The sequence below is a fragment of the Balaenoptera acutorostrata genome, chromosome 16 (assembly GCF_949987535.1).
Source record: "Balaenoptera acutorostrata chromosome 16, mBalAcu1.1, whole genome shotgun sequence".
Taxonomy (NCBI): Eukaryota; Metazoa; Chordata; class Mammalia; order Artiodactyla; family Balaenopteridae; genus Balaenoptera; species Balaenoptera acutorostrata.
The window spans coordinates 29,609,659-29,632,555 of NC_080079.1; the positions used below are offsets into that span (position 1 = coordinate 29,609,659).

Consider the following 22,897-nt stretch of genomic DNA (forward strand, 5'->3'; position numbering starts at 1 on the left):
TCTCACACTTCCATATGCCAACAAAGCCTAGTTCAGAGTGGAGAAAAACTAGACTCTGTGAGGGGCATGGTCTCCCTGAGAGCTAGAGAAGGGGGGATATCACTAAAGCACTGCAGAATGAAGACATGAATTCACTTGTTTGTTATGAGATTTTTTTTTTTGAACCAAAGAAAAGAGGTATTTAAAAAAAAAAAAAACGCTAGCAGAGAAAATCTCTCTCCTTTGGCTGGGTGACATTTCATGCCTGTTCATATTGTTATGTCAGACTTTGAAAAACGAAGCACTAACGCAGTCTCTTTCCTCACTAGACAGAAGGAAGAGCTGGGTGTCTCCCCAGTAGGAGACACGAATGTGGTGACTGAAACATTAGGATTGAGGCTGAGTCACTGGCATTGGGGCGGGGGGGATCAGAGCCTTCCCCAGAGCTTTCAAAGCTGGCAAATGTACTTAGGGCTGTAGTTACACACACCTGTCGGCTGCAGCCAGTGCTGGCACTGTCAGCATCTGCAACACGGCTCAGGGAAAATCTCCAGCTGTCTTTAGTTCTTTCAAAATAGATTTTCTCCAGATCAAGGCACTAGTATTTTATGTTTTAATAACTTAAAAAGTAATTTAGGATTCGTAAGTAGTGGCAAAATGCTACAGAGATTTCCTATGTACACTTTACCCAGCTTCCCCCAATGATAATAACTTACCTAGCCAGAGTTGTTTGTTTTTGATGTAGTATATAAGAACAAATACTTTATCATTATCTATGATGTTTCTAGGGGTTGATAAGCTCAGTTGGGTGGTTCTCACGTAGGGTCCTTCATTCAGTGACTATCAGATGACAGCTGAGTCTAGAGTCATCTGAAGGTTTCTTCACTCACGTAAAGCTGGGCTGGTAAAGTATCTCTCTCCATATGCCCTTTCCCAGCTCCAGCTTCCTAACAGCAGGGTGGTGTCGGGGTAATCAGATTTCTTGTATAGTGGCTGGTTTACTCCAGAGCAGTTGTTCCAGGAGGTGTGGGTGGAAGCTGCAAGGCTTCTTATAATGTAGTCTTGAAAGTCCCAGAACTTCACTTCCATCACACTCTATTGGTCAAGCAAGTCACTCAGGCCAGCCAGATTCAAGGAAAGAGGACTCAGACTCCACATAACAATGGGAGAAGCAGCAAAAAATTGACAGCTATCTTTAATCCATAACTGCCCTGCAGTTTGGTTATTCTCGAGTAGACAAGCATGCTAAGGAAGAGCTCATTAGAAGCGTTGTTTACGTCATTAGTAGGGTAAGTCCTTATGTCTGATTGGCCCTATGAGAATTCTCATCCAGTCACAGGGTCACAGCACCAGTAGGCAGCATATGCTCAATAAATGTTGTCTGATAGAGCAATCGAAACACCTTCTCAACCCATACATAGCAAGTGGAAATAAATAGGGAAGTAGTGACTATCTCTGTGGACTTTAGGGTAAACCCTGGAATTGGCCTTGTACTGCTGCAGCTTCCATTCTCCAAATAGGCTGGAATCCATCACGTATTTTTTGCTCTATTTGTGTCTGTTACAGAGTAATCCTCCTGGACTAGATAAGGCACTGTGCTAGGTACTATGTGGGTTACCAAGATTATTTACGCCTGGCTTTTGCTCTCAGGAACGTTGATAACAATTCCTCACTACCTTTCTGTTGGGGTCTTATTTTCCTGCCTCAGTGTTAGTAAGCATGGCTAGAAAAACGGTGGGGAGGGGAACCGGTCAGGCGAAGCAATTGCCACGGTTGTTGTGATCGTTAAAACAGGTTACTCCATGAGGAGATCAGCAGCTTGCTGTTTTCTTCGGCTGCGCCACATGGCTTGCGTGACCTTAGTTCCCCGAACCCGGGCCCTCAGCAGTGAAAGCGCGGAGTCCTAACCACTGGACCGCCAGGGAATTCTCAGCAGCTTGCTTCTTGACAGCAGCGTCTATGGGGGGGGAAACATCCTTCCGGTTCTCTCTTAGGCGAAGAGCAGGGGATAGGGATGGGCATGTTGGATCTCGATTCTTTTTTTTTCCCCCTTAAAAATGTACCCTCATCCGTGCCCAGATGTCAAATCATCCGGGGAACAATTCTTTGAGCACGCATTGTCTGTGTGAACAGAAAAACTTCACCGAGGAGTGGGGACCATCCAGCTTACGGTGGGTGGAGTTGGGGAAGTCTTGGGTAGGAGCACAGTGTGCTGCAACGGAAACTGAAGCGAGGAGAGAGCTAAGAATGAACCCCGCGGCTTGAACTAAAGGGAGAGGCGCAAACTGAACAGCTTAACTGGCTTGTGTATTCAATATGCTTCCTGTGATCCTCTTCCTCAAATTAAGGTTCCAGCCCTGGAGTTTGCGGGGAGGAAATTCAGTGGAGAGGAAATTAGGTGGGAAAATGGGTGTGCCCGACAATAGCAGAACTGAGTGAAAGGGCGCCACCTGGAGACCTTTTCTGGTGGTGGGAGCAGAAAAGAGGAAACGGGGTGCGTCTGGGAAGCAGTCTCAGTCTGAAGAGAGGAAGAAGAAGGTTTTCGCCTGAAACTGCCGTATAAATGGTGTCAGAATAGTGGCGCTCTGGGTTTATAGAATGAGCTGGAAGACAACTGTGCATGTCTGAACCCTGAAGAGTGTTATTAAGTGGAAGGGGAAAGGCGGCCTTAAGCATGAGGATGGAGGAAGGGGAGAAGCCATTAGACAAATCCCAAGAGTTGGGCTCTTGGGAAGCCCCCTTGGCTGTGGTATTGCCAGTTCTCTGAATGTGCCACGCTCTTTCATACCTTCGGGCCTTTGCCCATGCTGTCTTTTCTGCCAGGAGTACTCTCACCTCTTCTTGGGCCTGGATGATATGAGGTTTTAAGGTGCAGTGGAGGGGCTTCCCTGGTGGCGCAGTGGTTAAGAATCTGCCTGCCAATGCAGGGGACACGGGTTCGAGCCCTGGCCCGGGAAGATCCCACATGCCGCGGAGCAACTAAGCCCGTGCGCCACAACTACTGAGCGTGCACTCTAGAGCCCACAAGCCACAACTACTGAGCCCGTGTGCCACAACTACTGAAGCCTGCGCGCCTAGAGCCCGTGCTCCGTGATGAGAAGCCACGACAATGAGGAGCCCCGCGCACTGCAACAAAGAGTAGCCCCCCACTCACCGCAACTAGAGAAAGCCCGTGCACAGCAACGAAGACCCAACACAGACAAAAATTTAAAAAACAAAACAAAACAAAACAAAATGATTCAGTGGAAGCTTCAGAACCTTCGGGAGTCCTTTACTGATGATTCTCAGTTTGAATTCGGGCCCCCTCTTCTGTGTCCCTTGTAACTTGGGCCTCCCATTGGACATGAGCTCCATTAAGGTAGAGCTTGTGTCTGTCTAGCTCACTGTAACATTCCTAGTGCCTAAAACTTGTAAATTGTTAATAAATATCTACCGAATGAGATATCTCTGTTGTAGCAGTTAACATAGGTATGAAAATTGTGTAGACTTCTCTGTCTCTCTCACCAGACTTTAACTTCCTGAAGGCAGGGACCATGGCCTACTCATCTTGGTATCCCAGCACAGTAGCTCAGAGCCTGGGAGGGAAATAGAGGATGGTTTATCAATACTTGTTGAATGAATATAAAAGGGGGCAGTCTGGGGGTACATGTAAGCTAGTCAGCTAGTTAGTGATTCTAAGTTCTGGCTCACAGTGAGATCACCAGGGGAGCATTAAAAATACTGCTGCCTAGGCTCCACACCAGACCAATCCAAACAGAATCTCCTGGGTCCAGGCATCGGTATTTTTCAAAAGCTTCATAGGTGAATTAATATTGGGAACCTCTGGTCTAGGCTCTAAGGGAATGTCAGAATCTAAGGCAGCCAAGAGAACATTCCAGAAGAGAGCCCCTTTCTGCTGGAAAGGGAAGGGTTTTAGTTCTCTTCCAAAACTGGGTAGGTACTAGAGCAGAAGAGAATAAAGAAGGCTAGATTCTATCCTAACACTCAATGGGTTCTCTATAGGAGAAGAACTGAGGTAGCCAAATGAGCTCTGCTTTTAAGAAATTAGGGCATTTCCAAGGATAATCTTTACCAGAATTCCCAGGGCCAGCAGAATCAGTATTACCTGGGAGCTTATTAGAAATGCAGATTCTCTAGACCCCACCCTCCCAGACCTACAAATCAGAATTGCTATTTGCACAAGATCTCCAGGGGATTTATATGCACACTGAAGTTTAAGAAGCATTGTTCTGAAGTAGTTGTTCCCAAAGTGTGGTTGGGGTACCAGCATCATCTGGGGTAAGGGATGGGGTGGAGTCGGGGGGCTTGTGGTTATCATGCTTTAGTTTGCATCAGAATGACCTAAAGGGTTTGATAAGCTCATATTGCTGGGACAATTTCCAGTCCAAATGGAAAATGGTAAACCCACAAACCACCTCATTCAGTAGGTCTGGGGTGGGGTATGAGAATTTGCATTTCTAACAATCAACATCATACCAGGTGATGTTGATAGTGCTGGTCTGGGGACCACACCTTTGGTTATTACAAATAAGCCTGCTATGACCATTCATGTACAAGTCTTTGTATGGACATATGCTTTCATTTATTTGGGATAAATATCTAGGAGCAAAATTGCTGGATCATGCGAGAGTTATGTTTTAATGTTAAAGAAATTACCAAACTATTTTCCAAAGTGGTTGGACCATTTTACATTCCCACCAACAGTGGACAAAAGTTCTAGTTCCTCCACATTTTCACCAACCCTTGGTATCATCTGTGTTTCAATTTTAACTATCCTAATAGATACATGGTAGTATTTCATTGTGGTTTTAATTTGCATTTCCTTAATGTCTAATGAAGTTGAGCATCTTTTCATGTGCTTATTTGTCATCTACGTGTCCTTGTGGTGAAGTGTCTGTTCAAATCTTTTGCCATTTTCTTGTTGGATGGGTTAATTGTTTATTTTGGGGTTTTTTCTTATTACTAAGTTTTGAGAGTTCTTTATTCTGGATATAAGACTTTTATTATATACATGATTTGCAAATATTTCCTTTCAATTATCATTGTGTTTTCATTCTCTTAGTAGTGTCTTTCAAAGAGCAGAAGTTTTAAATTTTGATAAAGTCCAATTTACCAATTTGGTTTTTTATAGAATGTGCTTTTGGGGTTGTATCTAAGAAATCTTTACCTAACCCAGGGTCACAAAGGCTTTCTCCTATGTTTTCTTCTATAAATTTTATAGTTTTAGGTCTTACATTTAAACCTATGGTCCATTTTTCGTATACAGATCTCCAATTTTTTCATCATCATTTGTTGAAAACACAATCTATGTCTTTAATATCTCTCAACATCGCTTTGTAGTTTGCAGAGTATAGTTCTTTCATACCTGTTGTCAGATTTATACCTAAGCATTTTATATCTTTTAATACTCTTGTAAATAGTATTGTTTATTTAAATTTTAATTTCTGATTGCCCATTGCCAGCATGTGGAAATAGCATTAATTTTTACGTATTGATCTGGTATCATGCAATCTTGCTAAACTCATTAGTCGTAGTAGTCCAGACCACATTGTCCTTTCCATATTTCTATAAATATTCTGGAGCTTTGTTCTAGGATTTGGTTAACTCACTTGGGAAGAGCTTAATGCTTTTGGGTCTTGTTTTTAAGATGTGTTAGGTAGGACTGGGGCAGTGTTCAGCCTAGGACTAATTAGTCTCTACTACAGAGCAGTACCCTTCTGTGTACTCTTATCCCCCCACCCATGAATCTTGAAGTTTTCAAGTCTGTTTGGTGAGAACGGACACTCTTCTTAGCCCTATGTGAGTGCCAATCCATTACCTCTAACCTTTTTAGATGATTCTCTGGCCTCAGGTAGTTTCTTTATATGTATGTGCTGATCAGTCCTCAGCTGAATACTCAAGTGAGAACCTTCTGCAAACCTCTATAACTTCCTCTTTCTGTGCAGTTCTCTCCTAAGAACTCCAGCAGCCTTAGTCTCCTCAGACTCTCAGCTTTGTTTTCTCAACTCATTGAGTTTGCCTGGCTCTGCCTGGGTACCCTCTCTGTGCTATGGCCTGGAAACTCTCTCAAGGCAGTAATCTGGGGCAATTATAGTGCTTACTTCATTTCTTTCACATCTCTCAGGGATCACTATCTTCCTTTGCCCAATATTCAGTGCCTTTCAAACCACTGTTTCAGATATTCTGTCAATTTTGGGGGTTGTTTCATGTGGGAGAGTAAATCAGTCCTTAATCATGGCCAATAGTTTGCATTTAAAATTTAAAGCATGCTTTTATCCTGAAAAGTATTTTTATATTTTATAGAATTAAAAATAATTGGCTTATGTATTTCTCAACTAAAACTATAGTTTTCTTCACCTGAAAACTGTTCCTGACCAAGTGAATTGCCCTTTGCTTTAAAAGCAACCTCACTGCTCACTCCAAGATGTTAGAACAGAGCTGCATCTGATTATAAACCAAGCTGTATTAAATCACTGTGTGTGTATTTCACAATGACTGGCAAAACACAACTGTAGTTCTAGGTACAGCCACTTGAACTAGAGCAGCAGCATTAAATCTTCGCCTCACTCAAGTATGGACATTCTGTGGTTTGCTTTACAGCTGACATGTCAAAGACATTATGAGGAAGAAGATGAAACTCAAAGGTAACATTTATAAACATATGCTCCCTGCTCTTAGATTAAGTGTCCCTGAAGACTTCAACCTAAAGTGAACCTCTGTAAGTCAAAATCCTGATCGTGTGCATGCTGATGTCTTCTATTTGGATAGCAGTGGGAATTGCTAAGTGACTATGTAAGTGACGAGAGTGAAGCACAAGCATTTATTTGAGAGTGTTGAATAGGGGGAGGTGCAAAATGTGAAGCAGTAGCAAATGAAAACTGCCTGTAGACATAGAGGAATGACAGGAATATATTCAGTCATGTATTGAAGTATTAAAATGTAAGTACACTCTAGAAATAATACAGATTCTGAGGCCTGGATTCAAATCCTGTTGGTGACAATTATAGCCATGTAACCTTAGGGAAGTCGCTTTACCCTTTCTTAGTTCCCACAGTACTACCTTACAGGGCTGTTGCAAGAATTAAATGAAATAATATGTGCAAAGCACTTATAATAGTGCCTGGACACAATGAGCTCAATATAAATATTAGTCCTTGGTACCACCATCATCATTTTTTTTTTTTTTTTCATATTTTGGCCACCATGCAGCTTGTGAGATCTCAGTTCCCTGACCAGGGATTGAACCTGGGCCATGCCAGTGACAGCACCTAATCCTAACCACTAGGCCACCAGGGAACTCCCATCATTATTATTACTGTTGTTTTGGAAAATTGCAAGTGCAAGGGCAGGAAGGAATGTAGAATGTGTAAAGCGCCAACAGGGAAGGTCTCCTTGAGAAGGTGGAATCTGAGCTGGTTTTTGAAGTATAGAAAGAACTTATGATGGATATAGGCAGTGATTCTGGGTGTAGGAAACAGAATGAGCCACAGTTCAAAGAAAGAAAAAAGTTGGAGGTGTGAGGAAGTCGAGCTGGCATGTATGGTGTTGTTGGGCAGTAGTGATAAGGCTGGCAGGGAAAAAAATTACAGGGTTTGGCAACTGTTTAGATGTGGCAAATGAGGAAGGAGGTGTCATGTATAACCCAAATATAAGCTGGACATCACAAGGCTCAGTCTCAAAGCAATGCTGAACTGAAAAATAATCTAGCAACCAGAACTATTTTAAAACAAATTCAAATTTTTCTTGCCATTTTCTAAGAACATTAAAAAGCATACATTTTAGGAACAATTCTTAAACTTCACTTTCCTCACCTGATTCTTACATTTCATCAGCTCTGGAGCTCCTCACTGTCTTAACCCCTCACTTTCCATTTCTTCTGTTCTGTCTTTTGTTCATCTCCTCCTTTCCTTCTGCCTCTTCAGTCTTGTCTCTGTTTATCCGGTCTCCTTATTTTGAATCACAAAGCCTAGGGACCATCCTGGAAAAGGCAGAACTCTACTTAGAGGGCAGGCTTAGCAAAGCTATCAAAGACAATATTCTCTTCATGGTGGGTGGTAGAGAAGTTTATGTTGTGGCAGAGAGGTTATGTACCAATACTCATGTTAATACATTTTTTAAATCAACAAAGATAACACTAACACTTCAAGTCTTGGTGATAGGCTAATGGGGGAATGTATCATTACAGAAATAGGGAAACCAAAGAACAGAACTCAAGATGTTGAGTTTGGAACACAGCATGTGTTGGAGACACAGCATCATTCCAGAAGTAGGTAGGCAAAAGAAAGCTGGATAAATAGATAAGGAATTACATGGATTTGGACATGATCCTCGAAGAAATGATAGTTGAAGATGTGGGAATGAATAAGAAGAGAAATACAGAGAAAATATAGAGAAAGATGAGAATTAAGGACAGAACTTTAGAAAATACCTACATTTCAGGATAAGAGTTGACAAGAGGATTCAAGAAAGGAGAGAGTGGTCCTGGTGTCCAGGCCTTACCCAGATGAATTCCATCAGAATCTCTGGAGGTGGAATTCATGCATTAACACTGTCGACACCTTCTCCAGCAATTCCATGTGCAACCAAGGTTGAAAACCATTGTTCTAGTGGTTTATGTGATGATACTTAATGGTTTTTAGGGTGGTGGGGGAAAGCAGTTGTTAAGGAATAAAGTCCTAGTTTATTGGATTTAAAAACCAGAAACTCTAACATTCTCATTTTGCTGAGGAACCTGGGGCTCAAAGAGATTCATTAATTGTGTGACCTTAAACGAGAAATTTAATGAATTTCCAACCTTGTACTTACCTCTCACCGTCTTAGACACGGACGCCTCTCCCTCGTCCTCTCTCACCCACTCCTCCCCACCCCAGCCCAAGTCCTCCATTACCCTTGCCCTGAGACTCCCAAGGCTGTTCAGTCCTTCCAAAGGCTCTCCATTCAGATTTTAGAACACATTTCTGAAAGGCTAAAGTCTCACCTGAGGTCTCTTCAGCAGCAGCAGACTAGACCACACTGTCAGAGGAAAACCCCTTAAAGGCTCTCATAACTTTGTGAGCCTGGGGAGAAGGTTAACCTCTAGAAGAAAATGGGGTGGCAGGGAGCCTGTATTTTGAGGTGCTGGAGGTGGAGAAGCTCTGACTTCTAGCACAGCCCCCTCCGTGCTGTTTATGAATTGGCGTCGAAGTCTGGGCTGTGGTGGCGAGGCTGCCAGAGCTGATGAGGACACAGCATTTGTGGGAATTCTGTGACTCCAGAAGGCGAAAGGTCAGTTTCTTTTCATTGACAGTGTTCTTGCTGCCCGAGGGTTTATCTTTGGAAATCTTGACTGGTTTCCAGGGTTAGGCTTCACCTCTATTGTTATCTGGAAACACAGGAACAGCCCTGTTGTCGTGCCAGACTGGGTTAGACATTGGACCCCATTCCCCACGGCACTGTAATCACGCCCTCCCCCAACGAATGAAGTCCTACAGTCTTCCAAAACAGCTGGAAGAGGATTTTTAAAGATACACAAACCTGCTTATGTTCCTCTCATACATAAACATTCGGGCTTGATTTGTACTACCCCTGTCTTTCATTTTTTCTCTGGGCTCCACAAGCCCATACCCATGAATATGATCCAACATTGGAATGCACTCTGGAGCTTGAGGACACGCCTGAAATCCCCTGCAAACACTTGTCTTTCACTCATCCTGATACACTGAAAAGATGTGCACATGTAACCCCTGAACTCACACATAACTCCACCAGCCCACAGTCACACTAAAAGTGGGTTCGAGTTACACATGTGCTTGCTTACACCTCGGCTCACACACTCCCACCTGAACGTGTGTGTACACAGGACCTATTCGTTCCTAGCAGAGCCAACATCTGTGTTCATGGCCACATTGAAAACACACCTTCAGGTTCCTAAGAAACAAATGGCAATAGAGAAGGGAACCAGGGCAGCTGAAAAAACGGCGCTGCTCCTTCTGCTTCTGTCCTGAAGCAAAGCAACCAGCATCTTTTGGGCTAACTTGGTGCATGGGGCCCCAGTGTAGACTTTTACAACAGGCCCTGATCTGACTCCAAGGATGAGAGGAGCAATCTCCTCCCTAGCCACGTCTGCTGGGTTCTTCCAGCTGTCTCCAGGGCAGTTCTCCCTAAATGCAAACTATTAGCATTTCCTGTTAAAACATTTCTAATAAATAAATGAATACATCATCTTGTCAACCCGAAGCAGGTCTGAAAGCAGCCTAGGAGCTACTCTGAGCTAAGGATGGACATGGACCACCCAGCACCAGCCCACTGGCCCAGGGCCAGTGCTGCTTTTGTTTGAATTCCTGTATGAGTAACTGCTCGAGTTGACGCCAGCCAAACTCAGTGAAATATTATTTTTAATATTAAATAAATAGATGGTGGGGTGTGTTGATCTTTTTTTTTTTTTCCCGCAGTAAATTGCAGCATCACAACATTAGAAACTGGCTCTTGTATCCAGATTTCCTCAGATAGCAGAAGGAAGGTTGACATTCTCTTTGACCTTCCTCATGGAGTACTTACCCCCAGGAGACAGAAAAGTCCCAGTTGGTGTTGACAGGACCCTATTTGGAGTAAGCTGGGAGTTCAAATGCTAACAAAACTTGTATGGGATCATCAACCACTCTTGCTAATTTTTCTAACTTATCTATTCCTTTCACTATACAAAAGGCACATGCTCTGTATATAAAAGTCAGAAAGCAGAGATGAACAAGAAGCTGCTGAAATCCTACTACCCAGTAAGAGACAATTACTGCTAAATTTTATTTATATGTATGTATAACACTCAATGAATGTTGATTTTACAAAAATGTACATTGTACGTATGTATTTTTTTTACACAGAATTGATCTTGGGCATCTACTTTATGTCAGTAAATACTCTCCTAAAACTCTACTTGTAAGGACTACATAATACCCCATCACATGAACATGCCACAGTACGCTCAACCAGCCTCCCATTGTTGGATATTAAGGTTGTTTCCAAGTTTTTTCTATTATAAACAACACTCCAGGGGGAAAAAAAAAATCCTTGTAGCTAAATCTTTGCATACATCCTTAATTATTTTCTTAGGATAAAGTCCCAAAAGTAGAATTCTAAGACTTTGGCTACATATTGTCAAATAGCCCTCTAGAATGATTATACCAATTTACATTGCCACCAGCAGGGAATCAAAATGTTCCCTTACTTGAACCTCTGCCATGCTGCATATTATTCTTCAAAAACAATCTTTGACAATTTGTTAGGCAAATAAAAGAAAGAAAAAAAAGAAAAGAAAAAAGAACCACCAACCAACCTTAAACATTTAACATGAGAAGTGAGCAATATAGAAGTTTTGCATGTCTGAATCTTTTTGGCAGCATGTCTTTTGCCAGGTTGGGCAGTGAAGGGAAGAGACAGAAGAGGAGCCCTGGCTGTGATGGCCTTCAGAAAGCCTCAGACAAGCGAGAAGATGCCTTGACATCAGGTACAACTGGAGGAAGTCAATGCTCTGAAGCTCCAAGGTGAGCCAAGAGGAAAGGCTCTCCCACAGGGGTTCCCCAAATGTATTCTCAATGAGATTCATTTATTTGAAGGGAAAAGACACTGAGGTCAAGGAGGTTTGGGGAGCAGTGGGATAAGCCAGGTTAGACCAGTTTCTTCACAGCAGGATTTCTCAGAACGTATAAAATGCTAATGGGGGTGCTGAAGCTCCAAGGGGGAGACATGGTATGCAATGTAACCACAGATCCAGCTTCACCTCCCACTCCCCACCTCATCTTTTTTTATTTTCCACAAAGCATCTCATGGACCTGGAGCTTGGTGGAATACACTTTAGGAAATGCAGTCTGATGCCACAGTGGAAAATGGTCTTCACAGAAAAAGCAGAGGATGGCAGTTAGGACAAAAATGAAGGGATGGGGAAGAGAGAAAGAAGGAGATGAGAAAAAGCAGGAGAATGGAAGGAAATTAGAAAAAAAGGGGGATAGTAAAGAAACATAAAGGGGAAAGGAAAGGAGAAAGGGAGGCAAAGAGAGGGAGGAAACATTTAAGAGAATGAGGATAAGGAAGTGCGGAGCAGGAAAGTGCCACCAGAAAGATCCCTTCTTACTAAAACCACCTCCCCATTGCTTTGAGGAGAGACGCAGGAGAGCCTGTGTCTTCTCTGTGCTCATCTCCCCTACAGACACCCAACGCCAGCATGTCACTCTCCACGCCTGGTTTTCTCTGAAGTGTGACCCATCTCACAGTCCCTTCCTCAATGGCTTATTACTTAAAATGCAAGAATTCATTTGCAAAGGAAGCTCAAAACAGTGGGCCCCAAAGTAACCCAGAAAAATAAAATAAGAAATTCCAAAAATATTTAATTACTGCATCTCTTATTATTATGTGTAGCTTCTTGCAGTATAAGACATGACCAAAACTAACCAAACAGTCTCTACTCAGCCAGGAAGTCTAGTTGCCTAAAGAGCAGATAAAGGCAAATTGACAGCTTTTAAAGCCCAACAGGGCCTTTTGCCCAAAAGGGCCTGCTTTCAAGCAAACTGAAAGCACCAAAGTGGTAAAATAAATTCCTAAAAGCTTAAATGCTGTGCATGTACACAGTGCTAAACCCCTTAGAATTCTACAACAAAAAAGATACTTTACTTAATGGAAGCTGTTTGTTATTTTTTAAAAGTCTCAAGTAACACATGCTAAAATAGAAATAGTATTTTGAAATAAACTCATGGAGTGTTCATCCAAATCTGAAACCCCTAGAGTTCTCAGAAATATGGGGTAGGATTTGAAGCAGTTGCCTTAAGATTGACACCAGATTTCATTAGAACAGTGATTCCCGACACCCTTAATCACCATGACTCTGTTTTTTGTTTTGGGGTTTTTTTTAGTATTATTCCCTGCAGTCAGTCACTTATCTCGGTTTTCAGTCTGTATTTATGTCCACAATTGCTCATGGGTTCAATGCTGGACTGTCAGGTTGACCAATAACATCCCCAAATTTTCTGTGATTTCAACAAATGTAGTGACTAGCATAATACACCCTGGGTTAGAGAATGGAGTTGATACTATTCTATCCAAAAGGAAACTTGACATTTAGTTAACCTATTTAATCCTATCACAGATAAGGAGCTGGCCCTTTATATTATTAAAAATAAGACATAAGCCAATATTACTGACTTTGTAAATGTCCCAGAGGATGAAAATCCTCACATTTGAGATTTTTCTGAAAACCTTCCAGCTTTTAATATTTGCTGCATTTTTTAGAGTTGACTCATCTTAAGCCTCTAAACCAGGGGTGGCCAGTGATGGCACATGTGCTGCTGTTCTCATTTTCTGTGCCTGTGGCAGACATCTCTAATTGACCTCTGCAACCATTCCCGCTGAGTGGTTTTCTTAATACAGTGTTCCAAGCAACCAATGGGTCAGAGCTGGTGCTGAAGATGAAACCAGCTTGTCTTTCCTGCTCTACCCTGAATCTTAGGTGATTTGTTCATAAGGCAAGGATAGGGGATACAGGCTCAGTATTCCTCTGAGTAGGAAAGCTTGAGATTCCATATTAAAGATGGAAGATGTAGAAATGAGGGGAACCAAGAGATGTAGAGTCACATGAAAATAAGATCCGACTTCTCCCCCATCCCCTTGACAGCTGATTATAAATAACCCCTCCTCATCCTTTTTGCCTTCCTGTATTCCTCTTCCTAGCACAAGTGCAAGGATCGGACAAAAAGGTATCAGAAAGGTTTGTCCAAGAATGGATTAGTCTGGGCTGGAGAAACTTCCAAAATGGTCCTGAAATAATACTGATACCACCCTACAGGGCGATAGGGTCAGAGTTTCCTGGTCTCCCAAGTCTCTCTCTCTCACATTATCTCCTTGGAGCTTGACAGCCCTGTGAGAAAGGCCAAAGAGATGTCGTCTTCCCTTTTACTCATGAGGAAAGAGAAGCTTAAAGAAGGTGAGTGATTTTGCAAGGTCATATGGCTGTGAAGGGATGGAATCGGAAAAGGAACTCAGATTTTAAAACTGAATCCAGCGCTTTTTCTGATGCACTTGTGCTACTCACATTGGGGTGTAAGCGTGCCAGGATAGGTAGGGCAGGGCCAAGAGATCATTTCAAAGACTTGCTATAGGGAATTCCCTGGCGGTCCAGTGGCTACTCCGTGCTTCCACTGCAGGCAAGGGTTCGATCCCTGGTTGGGGAACTAAGATCCCGCAAGCCTCGCGGCATGGCCAAAAAAAAAAAAAAATTGGTATAAAATGGCACTTTTAGGAAAACATTTTTATATAAAAGAGTAAAGGCACATTATGAAGTAGAATGCAGAATTTGCATGATTTTTTACAATAAAATATAAGATTTCAAAGATATTGGCACACTTTTTCTGGCCATGCCCCCAGGCCTTTGGATGGTGTGCTTTCATTGTTCTCTGCTGTTCTGGTGGAAATGAGTGAGTACTGCTCTTCACCGTGTTGCCTCTCACCTTTTCTTTCCTTCCCCTTCTCCTCCTTGTTCTTCTTTGTAATCTTCATTTATTTAGGTGACGATGCCACCCTCAGAGCCCCCCAAAGGCAGCTTGCCTGTGAATCATTTCAGAGGCATGGAGCTGCCATGGTTAGGTTCTGGTGAGGCTCTCTTCCTGGCTTACAAACAGCTGCCTTATCACATATGTCCTCACATGGCAGAGAGAGCAAGAGAGGCTTTCTGCCATCTTTTCTTATAAGGGCACTAATCCCATCATGGTGCTCCATCCTCATGACCTCTCTGGATGGGTTGATCCAGAGCCTGAACCCTGTCATCAAGGACTCTGATGTCCCTAGCACTGCCTTCATACTGAGACTGATATAGTATGTCTGAGACTTTGTGCTTCCTAGTTCACCTCCAGTGAACATGTCTCGTTAGTTGGAATTATGTCATGGACCCATTCCCAAACCAATCACGATGGTCAGTGTGATGGGCTTTACTGATTCACTCAAACCAATCAAAGTTCATTTCAAGAGCTGAAGGGTCAACCCATCCAAATTCCACAGCTGCTTCATAATCTGGGAAAGAAAGGAGTAGAGATGATGGGATGTGACTATGTTGCCCACTACAATTTCCTCTTTAAAACTATCCACTTTAAACTATCGACTGTGTCTGCTACATGGAAAGTTGTAAGTAAAATGAACTGTCTAGCTGACCATCTGCCTGTTTATTATGAGCTATAGTGAACACCGTGGGAGAGGGTAATAATGGAATGGACCCTACGGAAAACACAAAGGGAAATGCTGTGAATACTAAGACCAACACCCCTCTGAACTCTTATGTTGCGGCAACACAAAAGTATTCAAGAAAGGGACAGATGGACTTCCCTGGTGGCGCAGTGGTTAAGAATCCACCTGCCAGTGCAGGGGACATGGGTTCGAGCCCTGGTCCGAGAAGATTCCACATGCTGCGGAGCAACTAAGCCCGTGTGCCACAACTACTGAGCTTGCGCTCTAGAGCCTGCGAACCACAACTACTGAGCCCGCGTGCCACAACTACTGAAGCCCGCATGCCTAGAGCCCGTGCTCTGAAACAAGAGAAGCCACTGCAGTGAGAAGCCCGCGCACCACAACGAAGACCCAGCACAGCCAAATAAATAAATTCATAAAAAAAAAAAAAAAAAAAGAAAGGAACAGAAGTCCCTAATCCACAAAACTGCATTGGGGTTCCACTGGGTCCACATTCTACCTGCATCCACTCCCTCCTCCAGGTCTGGGAAGAGCCATCTTCATTCTTCTTCCATATGGAAATTTAAATCACTTTGCAAATGACTTTGGAATATATATAGTTTAAAAGTTGAGAGTCCATTATGCTAAGTGAAATAAGTCAGTCACAAGAGGAAATATATGGTGTAATTACACTTATATGAGGTAACTAAAGTAGTCAAATTCATAGAGACAGAAAGTACAACAGTGGTTGCCAGGGCTGGAGGTGGGGCAAATGGGGAGTACTGTTTAATGGGTACAGAGTTTCAGTTTTGCAAGATGAAGAGTTCTGGAGATGGATGGTGGTGATGGTTGCATAACAATGTCAGTGTACTTAATAGGACTGAACTGTATATTTAAAAATGATTGCAGTGGTTTATGTGTATTTTACTACAATTAAAAAAAACGTTGAGAATCATTTGTGGGATTTCCTTTTTTTAACCTTACTTTCAGCATAATTTTTTTTAATTTGTATTTTTATTATAAACATCTTACTTGAATAGTCAGCAAAATTTTTTTCCCCCCACCTCAGGCACCTGGACTTTTCTTTTTTTTACAGTTAAATTTAGACCTTCTATTGAGCTACTCTAGATTTTTTTCTAGATTCACAATGTTTGTATTTTTTTTCATCTAAAATGTTCCCAGGACTTCCCTGGTGGTGCAGTGGTTAAGAATCCGCCTGCCAATGCAGGGGACATGGGTTCGAGCCCTGGTCTGGGAAGATCCCACATGCTGCGGAGCTACTAAGCCCATGCACCACAACTACTGAGCCTGCGCTCTAGAGCCCGAGAGCCACATCTACTGAGCCTGCGTGCCACAACTACTGAAGCCCGCGTGCCTAGAGCCCGTGCTCCACAACAAGAGAAGCCACTGCAATGAGAAGCCCCCACACCACAATGAAGAGTAGCCTCCGCTTGCTGTAGCTAAAGAAAACCTGCGAGCAGCAACAAAGACCCAACGCAGTCAAAGATAAATAAATAAAAATAAATAAATCTATTAAAAAAAACCTTTCTTTAAAATGTTGCTTTTCATTTTTACCCTTCCGATAATGGAGTTCTTTTGCAGCTCCTTTTTCCTCTCCCAAATGGAGTAACTTTAGTTAACTTTAGTGGCCATTAGAGTTACCATCATCACACATTTTCTTGGGAGGATGACCATAGCCCAGTTGTGTTTTGGGTAGGATTCAGCAAAAGCCAAATTCTGTCACTAACTGGGGCTGCAGTCTGAGTGTCGCATCTTTCCCCAGGTGCTCAACAGTCACCTCCTCTGCCCGGTCCTTTATGAACAAGATTTCACTGGGTTGTCCCAGCTTCCCTGAGGTCTGTATATCACCACCATTATACACAGGGACACCCAGAGATGTTAAGTAACTTGTTCAAAGCTCATAGTTAGTGTCCTTGGCTCTAAGCTTTGTACTGTCGTTCTTTCTATACTACAATGCTTCCCCCCAGTCTTTTCCCTCTACTCCAGGCATTAGGATATTTCCACACCTGAAATGGGGATTGAAAAAGCCAGCTGGGAAGAACTGGTGGTGGAATCCCTGCAGTGAGAGATGAGTCATCACAGCTTTCTGACTTGCCTCCCACTGTCTCCCTTTCCATCTGCCCAGTTCCTCCCAGTTCCCCCACTTCTCCAGCAGCCATCACCACACCTAACCCAAAGGGCACAGCGATCCTCTCCTTGAGCCAACCTGGGTAAAGGCAAATCCCCTGCTTCCCTTTTTTGAGCAGAAACAAGGATAGCACTTTTCAAAAGTAAAGGAACATTTACTACAAATGTAAGATAAATTGTAATACATTAGCATATGATAAATGACATGCCCACAGGCTCCGTGACAGTTCCGAGGCTGACCACAAAAGGCCAAAAGGGGGCAGTGACCCAATTCCTGGAAATCCCCAACCCCTCTCCAAAATAGTTGGAATAATCTTCTCACTCATTAGCCTATGAAATTACCCAGTCCATAAAAACTAACCACCCCAAATTTTGGGGCCACTCTCAAGCCTTTTGAGACGGACCAAATTCTGTCTATGGAGCGTGCCACGCACCTCTCACAATAAATCTACCTATCACTTTGCCTCTTGCTGAATTCCTTCTGCGCTGAGACATAAAGAACCTGAGCTTCAGTAAGTCCTGAGACCAGGTGTTCAATTTCGATTAAAAGACAGTGAGTGGGTTCAAGTCCCAGTTCATGGGTTCAAGTCCCAATCTGAATTTTGGCTGGGTTCGAATCCCATCTGTGTTGTGTGGTTTCAGAGTTAAGAATGTGTTCAAATTCCAGCAATGCCCATCACTAACTAGCTGGGAGACCTCAGGCTGGGCAAATCTTTCCACCCCACGAAGTCCCATTTCCCTCCTATGTAGGGTTTCAGGGAAGATTGAAGAGGTAAATGCACACAGCATTCAACAACCCCTCCCAAAATGTTCTGTTATCAATGACACTATGAGCTGGGTGTGGATACTCCAGTTTCACAGATAAGGCAGCCTTTGAACCCAGGTCTGCTGTGGTCAAGGCCCAGGTTCTTTCCATCTCCCCATTGCTGTGACCCTCATGTGAGCACTTGTTCTCATACTGTCTTGCACCATTACCACACTGTGCATCTGTGGAGGCCAGAACAGCCCTAAGTAAACAACTGTTTGAACTGAATGCATGAATGCCCATGTTAGTAAAAGGAGAGGAAATTATCTGAATTTGAGAGACAGAAAAAGCACTTGTACCAGAGGCTAACAGATTAATTCATTTAGACAGTCAGTTAGTTAATATTTACCGAGTATTCATAAGATACCTGGCCCTATTCATATAGATTGTACCATTTTGGATGCCTGGAGGGATTGGGGAAGGCAGGGTGGTGGGACTGGAGGAATGGGAAAGTTGATCTAAAAAAAGTCTGAATTATAAATTTTAACATTATTATTTTCAGATAATTGGAAACCTCAAACTGGGTTAAAAAGTATTATTAGAGACAGTGAAAACTGATAATACGATTTTTAATAACTATATTAGTAACCATTACGTGAAAACATTCCTGTCCTGTTCTATTCCAAAATCCTGGTTGCATGCATACTTTGCATAATCTCTCAAAACTAGTCACTTTAAATTCCAAATTAGCACAGAGTCCAAGTGAAGGTTTTTATTGGACTGTTGCTATGGGCAGAAAGTACTTGAAAAGAAGACACCACACCTTGGATAGGAGGTGCAGAGAGCCTTCCAGAGAGCAGGACTTCATGTCTTGAAGGAGGTTTATGTTTCTTCACTCAGTCATTCACTTGATTTAGGAAGGAGACAATCAGCACATGTAGGAACCCCAAAGGTCCCAGGTATGTGCAGTTAGTTGGGGGTAACACCACCATTGCTGGGAAGGCTTGATGTGGTTAGGGTTCTGGATGAATTGGTGGAAAGGGGGCAAGAGAAGGAAGAACCCAGGGCCAAGGATTCCTCAGTGTGGGCATCTGCAGGTTCAGGCAGGTAGAAGAACAGACAGGTTAAAGCAGGTTGGATCACAGGTGACACAGTGAGGAAGGGCTCACGGGAGCGGCTCTCAAGCATGAATCCTCAAAATGAGTGTTGAAATGGGAATGAGATGAATCTGGGGACTTCACTCCTCTTGCAGTCAGTCTTGAGTCATTAAATGGATTCTGGCTGATGTAGAAAGGGGATGGGTGAAGGCAGTCTAATAAGGTGCCTCCAAGCATGTTTGAATCCCAGTCTGTCTCAGGCTGAGTGATCTTGGCAAATTATTTAACCTGTAGGCTTCCATTTCCTCATCTGTAAAGTGGGGATGACAACAACAGTACCTGCCTCCTGGGATGTTATGAGGATTAAATAACTTGATGACTGTCACATGCTCAGCATTGTACCCAGCACCTAAGCACCTCGGTGCTCAGTATCAGGCAGTGATGATGATTATTGAACTGCAGGGGTCTAGGGCTACCACTTTTGGTTTGTTAGCCCCTCAAGGGCGGGATCTATGGTTTTATCTTTAGTACTCATTAAATTATTTAGTTCACTATCACGACTGTTTATAAAATAACATTCAGCCATTTTGTAACATGGCTTCTGCTTCCAATGATGACTAATACCTGATACCAAGCAACCTCTCTGTGGACCTAGAACCAATTTTTCCAGGTTTTTTTTCCCACCAGAAAAAGAGACAGCTGAGCCATAGCAACACAGTTGAGCTGTCATGTGAGTCATCCCTGCTCCCATTGCATATCCTTAGATTATTCCCCAAACCTCAGATCCCAGTAAAAGAGCCATCATAGAAAGAAAGAAGAAAGGAATATGAAAGCAGAAGTAGAGAACTGTCTGCCTGGAGGGTTGGAAGGCATTTCTGAAGGTTCTCCAGACCAAGCACCCCACAGTCAATTAAGTAACAGTGAAGCCAAGAAGGGGACAGAGAGAAGTGACGGGAGGAAGGAAGGGAGCCCTCCAAGGAAAGGTAGGTTACAGGTTCTAAGGGGGTTCAACAGAAGCTTTGCTTCTAATTCCAGTGTTAACAACTGATCTATGCTATGTTAGACAGGCTGAAATTCCTGGGGAGTTGACAGGAGGTCTCTTCCCAGATCCTGAGTCCGCTGGCTGAGACGCTCTTTTGCAAAGAGGCACCTGTAGATATTCTCATCAGATAACTAGGTTAAATTATAATAGACTTTTTTTCAACCCTAATTACTCTTTTCTACCTAGCTTTTGTAGTACTCATGTACAATATGTTACCACTTTCTTTCTTTGCCATCCCTTTTCTTTTTAAATGTTGTTTCTCTACTTCTCTCTTTCATTCAAAGTATAAACTTTTGTTTTTAGAAAAGTCCCTTCGTTTCCTTATTTTCTCTCCCTCTGCCTCTCCAACTCTCTATCTCCTGCCCTTTGCCCTTCTGTTCTTTCTGATTATTTATTTCGTTTTCTGTTTTACTTGCCATTTATCTTGCTCTAACGCTGCATATGAGCCTCTACTCATATTCAGGTCTACATCTTCAGCCCAAGAGAATACCATCTCTTCACAGGGAGGCAAATCTAGAAAAAACCCAGAGCTCTGGTTCTGACCCTTCTCTTATTGTGTGGCTCTGTTATTCCTTACTTCTTTTAATTCTTAGTCTCAGCACTGAAAAGAGAGAATGACCCAGGATACTACTCAGTAATGCACTCTACTAATCACCTTTCAACTAAAGGCTTAGAAGGCACAGCTTCACTATTTAAGGTGCAAGATGTTCCAGGCTGATATTATGGCACTGATATTATGCTCTTATTACAGGACTAAGTAATCTGGCTGAAGTCCAGCCTCTGCCACCCTCTACTGCCCACAGGCATTGAGACACTTTGTGATTCTGGGATTCACTTTGGAATTATAGAGATTTTGGCAGAAAGTTTCTTCAAAGTCAGTGCAGTCCATCTGGCCACCTGACATCTACGTCCCTGAATCCAGCGAAGGGAAACTCACTACTTCCCAAGTCAGCCTAATCCATTCCACGACCAAATAAGAAAGCTAGATTTTCAAAGAAAACATTCGTATATTTTGTCATGGTGGTTGTTTGCTTTGCAAATTCTCCTTCCATGAATTATAGTTATTCGTAACTTTCAATAGCCATAGGTCATTGAACTCCTATCAAAGTTTTTGCAAGACAGAGGGCTTTAAAGTTATCAAAATACTGGATTATGTGTCTTTTTGAATTACAGATGTGGAGGTAAAAATGTGTTTGTAGTGCATGGATCCATCCTCATCAGCCTCATCATCTAGTATAATAATAATCACTAATACTTCTATAGAATTACTGTGTGCCAGGCATTTTCTTAGCATTTTGTATACATTAAATTGAGTAAATGTAATTTCTCTAGGCAACTTTTCCTATTTGCTTCCCTACAGGGGCCCAGAATTTGATGGCATATCCACAAAAGAAGGAATCTAGATGTCATCTAGTCCAATCCTCAACTTTCCCCACAAGTCCCAGAGAGGGTGTGTGCCTTACCTTAGGTCACACAGCTATTAGTGGTAGAGTGGGATCTCAAGCATCTTAATAACAACAAGCTCACTGTTCATAGCCAGGATCAAGAATGGTATTGTAGGAACCTGAGATTCTCTTTCATAAGAATCTGCCTTGTTTTTTTCTACATATGGCTAACACTCTGCCGCAAGGTGCCAAAATCACCTTTCCTACCTTGTTATCTTTTAAAGTAAGTCCTTTTTTTTCTTTTTAAGTACTTCTTAATATATATATATATTTTAATTAATTAATTTATTTATTTATTTTTGGCTGTGTTGGGTTTTCGTTTCTGTGCGAGGGCTTTCTCTAGTTGTGGCAAGTGGGGGCCACTCTTCATTGCGGTGCGCGGGCCTCTCACTCTCGCGGCCTCTCTTGTTGCGGAGCACAGGCTCAGTAGTTGTGGCTCACGGGCCTAGTTGCTCCGCAGCATGTGGGATCTTCCCAGACCAGGGCTCGAACCCGTGTCCCCTCCATTGGCAGGCAGATTCTCAACCACTGCGCCACCAGGGAAGCCCCAGTAAGTCCTTCTTTGAATTTCCTTTAAGGCACTTGTATCATCTCTCCTTCCATTTCCCAGTGTTTTTAAAAACTTTTCTAATATAGCCAAGTGAATTTCTTTCCACGTCAGTGAAATTTCTGGATCAGGAACAAAATCATTTCAACCTGTCTGCCATTAACTCTCCCATCAGAACAACTGACAAACACAGTTCAGTTGACGTATTCAAGATCTGTCGGATCTTTCTCCTATGTGGCTTATGGTGAAGGGTGAGCAGGTGTCAGGAGGGAAGAACCCTGGGTAGAACATGGAGATGTGTGGCATCTTAGCTGGCTGCATGTTGAACAGAGCACCTCTCTGGCAGCAGAGAAGGGAGCTGGATCCCTGGCTATTTGCTTCCATGGACGTTCACCTGAATTCTGCTCCTGGGACAGAACTGAAAACTCCTGCCCAAATCTGGTTGTGTACATTTCTTCCCAAGAACCTCTGTCTATGCCCTATTTACATTTGCAACCAGGTCTGGCAATATCAGTAGAGAGTAAAGACTTTTGTCCTCTCAGAACACGGGAATAGTCTACGTCAGCAGCCATTCTTTTCAATGTTGGGTGCATCAGTGTGTGGGTTGCATAGAATATTTTAAAATCATATTTGCTTTCAAGCAATGACAGCTTTATAAACAGAATGGACATGAACAGATGAGTCTAATTCAGTTATAACTAAAGCTAAGGCAATTCC

The 22,897-nt window shown here is 42.8% G+C and overlaps 1 long non-coding RNA gene across 3 annotated transcripts in view; it reads right to left on the minus strand.

The window, feature by feature from the left end:
• Positions 1 to 3,021: 3,021 nt before the first annotated feature.
• Positions 3,022 to 22,897, minus strand: part of LOC102997825 (uncharacterized) — a 45,727-nt gene continuing 25,851 nt past the window's right edge. For 2 of the 3 annotated variants that reach the window (XR_009005682.1, XR_451448.2), the window contains 3 exons: positions 8,957 to 9,340; positions 7,791 to 7,957; positions 3,022 to 3,554 (listed from right to left, as the gene is read on the minus strand). This is a non-coding gene — a long non-coding RNA (uncharacterized LOC102997825). The remainder of the gene's footprint in view (positions 3,555 to 7,790; positions 7,958 to 8,956; positions 9,341 to 22,897) is intronic. The other variant, XR_009005683.1, reaches the window with a different exon arrangement.